The following is an 8,207-nucleotide window of genomic DNA, read 5'->3' on the forward strand; positions in this document are numbered from 1 at the left end:
GCAGTAGTCCAGACGGGATAGGATGAGAGCTTGAATTAGCAGGGTAGCGGTTTGGATGGAGAGGAAAGAGCGGATCTTGGCAATGTTGCGGAGCTGAGACCGGCAGGTTTTGGTGACGGCTTGGATGTGAGGGGTGAATGAGAGAGCGGAGTCGAGGATGACACCAAGGTTGCGGGCTTGTGAGACGGGAAGGATGGTAGTGCCGTCAACAGAGATGGGAAAGTCAGGGAGAGGACAAGGTTTGGGAGGGAAGACAAGGAGCTCAGTCTTCGACATGTTGAGCTTTAGGTGGCGGGCGGACATCCAGATGGAGATGTCCTGAAGGCAGGAGGAGATGCGAGCCTGGAGGGAGGGGGAGAGAGCAGGGGCAGAGATGTAGATCTGGGTGTCATCAGCGTAGAGGTGATAGTTGAAGCCGTGGGAGCGAATGAGGTCACCAAGGGAGTGAGTGTAGATTGAGAACAGAAGGGGACCAAGCACTGAACCTTGGGGAACTCCCACAGTAAGAGGATGGGAGGGGGAGGAGGAGCCTGCAAAAGAGACTGAGAAAGAACGACCGGAGAGATAAGAGGAGAACCAGGAGAGGACGGAGTCTGTGAAGCCAAGGTCAGATAACGTGTTGAGGAGAAGGGGGTGGTCCACAGTGTCAAAGGCAGCTGAGAGGTCGAGGAGGATTAGGACAGAGTATGAGCCGTTGGATTTGGCAAGCAGGAGGTCATTGGTGACCTTTGAGAGCGCAGTTTCCGTGGAATGAAGGGGACGGAAGCCAGACTGGAGGGGGTCGAGGAGAGAGTTGTTGTTGAGGAATTCTAGGCAGCGCGTGTAGACAACTCGTTCAAGGAGTTTGGAAAGGAATGGTAGGAGGGATATGGGACGATAACTAGAAGGTGAGGTGGGGTCAAGAGAGGGTTTTTTTAGGATGGGAGAGACATGGGCATGTTTGAAGGCAGAGGGGAAGGAACCAGTGGAGAGTGAGCGGTTGAAGATGGAAGTTAAGGAGGGGAGACGGGATGGAGCGAGAGATTTCATAAGATGAGAGGGAATGGGGTCAGAAGCACAGGTGGCCGGAGTAGCACTTGAGAGGAGGGAGGAGAGTTCCTCTGAGGATACCGCTGGGAAGGATGGGAGAGTAGCAGAGAATGTTGAGAGCCGGGGGGTTGGAGAAAGGGGGGAAGAGACTTTGGGGAGGTCGGACCTGATGGATTTAATTTTGTTAATGAAGTAGGAGGCCAGATCGTTGGGGGTGAGGGAAGGAGGAGGGGGAGGAACCGGGGGCCTGAGAAGGGAGTTGAATGTACGGAAGAGCTGGCGGGGGTGATGGGCATGGGTGTCAATAAGGGAGGAGAAATAGTTTTGTCTGGCAGAAGAGAGGGCTGAGTTAAGGCAGGAAAGGATAAACTTGAAGTGAACGAGGTTGGCATGGTGTTTAGACTTTCGCCAGCAGCGTTCGGCAGCTCGAGCATAAGAGCGAAGGAGGCGGACAGTGGCAGTGGCAGAAATCCCTCAAGCACATGCTTAGCATCCCTGGACATCTCTCCATGCAGAATCGAATTCCAGGGGGGGGTTGAAAGGAACAAAATCTCCCTGAAAATGAAGAATCAACCCTACTAACCTTTTCAGTGCATGTCAGCACTCTTGAAAGAAGGCTGGTTCTACAATGGCATGATATTGATTCGTATTATTGGCCAGATTTATCCTATTTAATTATAATTATAGCACTGTGCTAAACACTGGGGTAGTTGTGAGATTATTCAGGTTGGACACAATGTTCGCGGTCTGAGAGAGACAACAGGTCTTTTATCCCCCCTTTTACGGATGAGGGAACTGAGGCACAGAGAGATGAAGTGGTTTATTCCTTTCTTCGGCACACTTTGTTGACTGTGAATTCCCTGGGGTTAGGGATCGTTAAAACCTGGGGCCCTTTCTCAGCACTTAGCACAGTGCTCTGCACTTTTCAGGTGATTAACAAATGGCAGTAACAACAGCAACAACAATACCAACCATAATACAACTATCATTACTACTAATACTGCTATCAATCAATCATATTTATTGAGTGCTTACTATCTGCTGAGCACTGTACTAAGCACTTAGGAGAGTATATTAGAATTGGAAGACACGATCCCTGTCTACCATGAGCTTACAGTCTAGAAGGGGAGACAGACACAGCATGGCTCAATGGAAAGAGCACAGGCTTTGGAGTCAGAGGTCATGGGTTCAAATCCTGGCTCCGCCAATTGTTAGCTATGTGACTTCACTTCTCTGTGCCTCAGTTACCTCATCTGTAAAATGGGGATGAAGACTGGGAGCCCCCCGTGGGACAACCTGATCACCTTGTAACCTCCCCAGCACTTAGAACAGTGCTTTGCACATAGTAAGTGCATAATAAATGTCATTATTATTATTATTAATATAAATAAATAAATTAAGGATATGTACTTAGGTGCTGTAGGGCTTAGGGAGGGGTGAATCAGGGATGCAAATCCAAGTGAAAGTAATACTACTACTACTACTGATAATAATAGCAATCATAATATATTCCCATATTAGAGGACCAATTTTGGGAGGCTCTTATTGTTGCTTGTCTCTCACCCCATAGCTCTGTCCCAGCATGACCCAGCTCCAATGAAGTCATACTTCATATTCATCTATAGGAACATCTGGCCCACGTCTAACATTTAATTTCCACACCATTAGAGTCAAACAATACGTGTACATCAGTAGATAATGTAATGCATTATCACGCAAGGCAGAGAGTGGCAATTTATTACTCTAATTTAAAATAGCCCTCAGCAAAAAAAATAGTGCATCTTAATTCAGAAATCTGAAAGGAAAGGCATCTTTTCCTGGAAAATCCAACGGTATGAGGCTCTTTCCGGATATACAGCATCCTCTTTGGCCCGCTAAATCTTCAGACCAAAGGGTTCTGCACCAGATTTTCTCCTGACCTCGCCCCAGAGGAGCTATACAATCAGGGAGGAGGTAAGGAGAGATTGTGTCCTAGAAAGTGGACCAGTGACTCTTCTCTGAGAAATGGTGATTTGAACATAGAGGTGACACAGAAGTTCCTGACAACATGTCAGGTTAACATCTGTCTGTCTATAGCGAGCACATCTCTGACATCTATTTCTGGTCTGTGGAGATCATTTTGACCCTTTTGGAATGACGGTATCTGTACTGTCTGAACATGTAATACTAATTTAAATAGAATAATGTAAGGAATTGACCCTTAGCTACTCTGGAAAGAACCTGGTATTGAAAGCTAAGAGACCATACTGTCCCCTGCTTTAGTGTTATGGTATTTGTTCATCACTCGGCACTGTGCTAAGCTCTGGGGTAGTTACATACAGTCAGTCCTAAGTGGGGCTCACATTCTAAAGGAGAGGGAGAACACCATTTTATGGGATCCACAGTCCAACCTTTATCTCAATTAGCCAGCTAACTGATCACTAAATCAGTGGTATTTATTAAGCACTTACTGACTGCAGAGCACTGTACTAAGCACTTGGGAGAGTACAATACAACAGACTTGGTAGACACATTCCCTGCCCACAGCGAGCTTGCAGTCTAGAGGACCAACAAAAAGGGATTATTTATTGGTCACAATTCATCACAGGAGGATTCAAAAACGTTAGCTTAAGCTGTGTTCTTTGTGGGCAGGGAATATATCCACTTATTACTGTATTGTACTCCCCCAAGCCCTTAGTACAGTGCTCTGAGCACGATAAGCACTCAATAAATACGACTGAATGAATGAATGATACAACGTATCTTACCCATATAATTGCCTAAGCAGTTCCTCCTATTTGGTCCAGGAGTCACTTTGATTGATAGCTGCTGCCTGAAGAGAAGCAGCGTGGCTCAGGGGAAAGAGCACGGGCTTTGGAATCAGAGGTCGTGGGTTCAAATCCCAGCTCTGCCAATTGTCAGCTGTGTGACTTTGGGCAAGTCACTTCACTTCTCTGGGCCTCAGTTACCTCATCTGTAAAATGGGGATTAAGACTGTGAGCCCCCCGTGGGACAAGCCTGATCACCTTGTAACCTCCCCAGTGCTTAGAACAGTGCTTTGTACATAGTAAGCGCTTAATAAATACCATTATTATTATTATTATTATCTTGGACTGGTTGATTAACTTTCCTGCTCCTCAGTTATCTTATTTGTCAAATGGGAATAATTTATCTGTTCTCTGTCACTCTTAGACTGTGAGCCCCATGTGCAACAGAGATGGCATCCACTCTGCTTTCTTGCTTCTGCTCCCGTGCTTAGCACAATCCTTGCTGCATAGAAAGTGCTTAATAAATAACTCAAATATAAAGCTCGTTGTGGGCAGGGATTGTCTCCATTGCTGTGTTGTGCTTTCCCAAGCACTTAGTACAGTGCTCTATGCACAGTAAGTGCTCAATAAATGACTGAATGAATGAATAAGTAATTATTACCAGGGCCTCATCAAGGCTATGGCCTAGATGATATCTTCCATCCTTCTATCCCTGCTAAACATTTAGGTTCTCTGTTCTGTCTGTTTATTTCTCTTCATTATTGGACTGAATCCACACCCCTCACTATTTTCTGACATCTACTCACTAAATTTCATTCTTGTCTCCCCCGTTGCCCTGCACCCCTGCTTGGAGCTCTCTCCCTGTTCAATCCCAAAGAACAAAAAGCTTCGCATCTTCAAAACCCTTTTTTTCCCCAATTAATTTCTCCCAGCTTCAGGTTACTGTTCTTCCAATGGCTACCTCAACTCTCTGCATCAACTAAGCACTTATGAATTCATGACTCACGCTAGCACCCATATACCCATCTTGTTATTGTTAAGTGCCATCGAGTTGTTTCTGATTCATAGTGACTCCATGGATATGTTTTCTCCAGAACGTCCTGTCCTCTACCATAATCTGCAACCTTTCTAATGGTTCTTCCGTTATCGTCCTTATGGTCTCTATCCATCTAGCTGCCAGTCTGCCTCTTCCACCTTTTCCCTGGACTTTTCCTAGCATTAGTGTCTTCTCCAGAGAATTAGTCCTCCTGATTACGTGTGCAAAATATGTTAATCTAAGTCGAGTCATTTGGCCTTCCAGGGACCACTTTGGTTTAATTTGCTCCAAAATCCATTTGTTTGTTTTTCAGGCAGTTCATATACCCATCTTACACATCCTATTATCTAAGTGCTCCCTCATACACCGATCTCCTTTTCCTTTTCCCTCCTGTCAGGAAATTATTTTACTGCCTCCCTCCTTCCACTGTAAACCCCTTGAGGTCAGGGACCATTTCTACTAACCGTACTGAATTCTCCCAGGTGCTTAGTACTGTGAGCATGAGTGCTCAATAAATACTGCTGATGGACTGATTAAATGATTGCAGTACAGTGCTCTGCACAGAGTAAGTGCTCAGTAAATGAGATTGAATGAATGAATGAATGATTGGTTCTGACCCAGCCCTAGTCAGTGCCTTAGAAGGAGAACTAGCTTTGCCTGAAATGATTAGAGTAACAAGAGACAGTGTAGAGCATGGGTTTGGGAGCCAGAGGACCTAGGTTCTAATCCAGGCCATGCCACTTGTCTGCTGTGTGACTTTGGGCAAGTCACAACTTCGCTGTGCATCAGTTTCCTCATCTGTAAAATGGAGATTAAATCCTACCCCCTTCCTATTTAGACTGTGAGCCCCAAGGGGGACTGTGTCCGGCCTGATTGTCTTGTAACTACCCCAGCACATAGTGCAGTGTTTGACACGTAGTAAGCACTTAACAAATACCAGAGAAGGAGGAAAAAAAAAAGGAAGGCAGGGTGGTCTAGTGAGAAAAAATTAGCTGGCTGTGACCTGAGAAAGTCAAGGGCCTCAGTTTCCCCATCAAAAAGATGGAACTGTGGCTCCTTTCTACCTATCTCTTAGATTGTGAGTTCCATGGACCAACATTTCAACCATGCCCTTCCTTCATCACCTTCCCTATAACTCGATGAGTCAATCCATGGTATTAACTGAGTGCTTGCTGTTCGAGGAGCACTGGACTAAGTGCTAGGGAGAGTTGACAGACACGTTCCCTGCCTTCAAGAGCTCCCAATCTAGTGGAGAAGAAAATGCAGGCTTTCTTAGTTTCAAAATCAAGTAATGCTTGACCTTCCCATCAAAGAAATTATAAAGGCTTGTACCAACCTGGTTGCTAAACCCTCCTAGACAGATAAAAAAAACACTGCCCCATAGTACAGGTTGGCAGACTGAGGTACCAGCCTGAGTCTTCCCTCTTATTTCTCATGCTTAAGTTACTTCTGCTTCTAGACTGTAAGCTCTCTGCGGGTGGGGAACATGTCTACCATCCCCATTGTATTGTGCACTCCCAAGCACTTAGTTTGGTGTTCTGGACACAGTAAACACTCAACAAGTACCACTAATTGATTGATTAATCAATTGATTATGCATCCCCAGCAATGTTTGTCAGTCAGTCATTCGCATTTACTGAACGCTTACTGTGTGCAGATCACTATACTAAGCGCTTGGGAGAGCCCAATATAACAATGTAACAGACACATTCCCTCCCCACAGTGAGCTTACAGTCTAAAGGGAGCTTTCAGTCTGGAGAGAGAGTGTACAGTTAGTTTCTGGGTCTGCCCCAGAGACATTCAAATTGAATTGTACTTTCCAAGCACTTAGTACAGTGCTCTGCACACAGGAAGTGCTCAATAAATATGATTGAATGAATAAATTAATTCAAAAAGTTAGGGAAGATGGCCAGGTTCTGGACACGATTATCCAAAGCCATCGGGAGGAGTTTGACTTAGTTCTCTTCCTGAGTTTCTTCTTCTCCTTTGGAACTGCTGATTGTAGGGAAAACCACCCAAAGACAACCATCTAAGGATTTCAGTCACCAAACAGGTCAACACTCTTAACCAGGTAATGTGCATTTAGAGATGCAAACTTTTCTAAGAGGGAGAAAAGAAAGACAAAGAGAAGACACTTCAGTTCAGGCTGCCTTGGGGCAGTGGCAAGTTACGGGTTGGTGGGTTTTACAAGACTACTTACTATGCTATTCAATTAAAAAAAAGACCAGTTACCATAGCAACCCCCACAGCTAATGGCTCTTATACTACCTCTGAGATACAAAACACCTTTTTACAGAGACACATTGACCAATCCTGCATGTCACAGGAAGTTTTATGCTTTGTGCAGTGGTTTTAATGATGGGAAATGTGCTCCAATAATCTGTTATATTTATAGCTCTCGCTTGCAATATTCAATTGCAGTACGTTCTTTTGATTCTTCTCAAAATGCTTTTCTATCCTCTCCTTTTCCTTTCTTTTTTATTTAATAAATCTGGGGCAAAGGTTTTCCCCTGCTGGATGTCACCTTTCTAAGGCCCTGCTAGTGTGTGTGTGGGTGTGTTGCAATACAAAATAGAGCGTGGTGTTTTCAGAATCATACCTTGTACTTTTAAAGTACTTTTATTTTCCCAAAGCGCTGTCACATCAGTTATCACATGTGATCCTTCAAACATTTCAGTGAGGAAGAGAGAGGGTGGATTTATCCTTATTTTTCAGCTAAAGGACTGGGGCACAGAGAAGATAAGTGGCTTACCCAATCTCGCAACAAATCAGGGCAGAGCTGGGACTAGGGCTTGGGTCTTTGAGGCCCCCACTTCTACTCCATCCCCTGGACCAATCTACCTCTGACAGTGTGCTAGAGGCATCTGAGGACCTTCATTTTGTGGGATCTAGCAAAGCTGACCCCTCTCAGGGTCACACCTGGAGAGTTCCCAGTCCTCTACCAGTCTCGACTACAGGAGGGAGAGTCAGGCAGAGGCCTATCCATTCCATTCCTAGCTTGGGCAGTGGCTAGCGAGTGGAAGGCAATCTGCTACAAGGCAAAACCCCCCTGTGCTGGGCAGCAGCGACATGGGAGAGAATCAAGGGCGAAGATTCAAATTTACTGCTCGGAAGTAAGCCACTTCCAGATTTTTACCAAGAAAACTCTGTGGTTTTGAAGAAAACCCTGGGGTTACCAAGAAAACCAAAATGATTGCCGATGGAGGCGGGGCATTCTGGGAGAGATGTGCCCATGGCGTCGCTATGGGTCGAAGACGACTTGACGACATAAGACAAGAAAATCTGAATGGTCTAATGGAAAAATCCTGAGCCTTGGAATCAGGAGACTTGGACTTCTCAGCTCTGCCACTCGTCAGCTGTGTGACCCTGGGCAAGTCACTCAACTTCCCCGGGCT

At 45.4% G+C, this 8,207-nt stretch overlaps 1 non-coding gene across 1 annotated transcript; it reads left to right on the forward strand.

Annotated features, from left to right (window-relative positions):
* Window positions 1-7,713: 7,713 nt before the first annotated feature.
* LOC119949739 lies at window positions 7,714-7,851 on the forward strand. Its single transcript, XR_005457277.1, has one exon. It is a non-coding gene; the product is annotated as a small nucleolar RNA SNORA7 (small nucleolar RNA).
* Window positions 7,852-8,207: the final 356 nt, after the last annotated feature.

Source organism: Tachyglossus aculeatus, chromosome X2 (assembly GCF_015852505.1).
Source record: "Tachyglossus aculeatus isolate mTacAcu1 chromosome X2, mTacAcu1.pri, whole genome shotgun sequence".
NCBI lineage: Eukaryota > Metazoa > Chordata > Mammalia > Monotremata > Tachyglossidae > Tachyglossus > Tachyglossus aculeatus.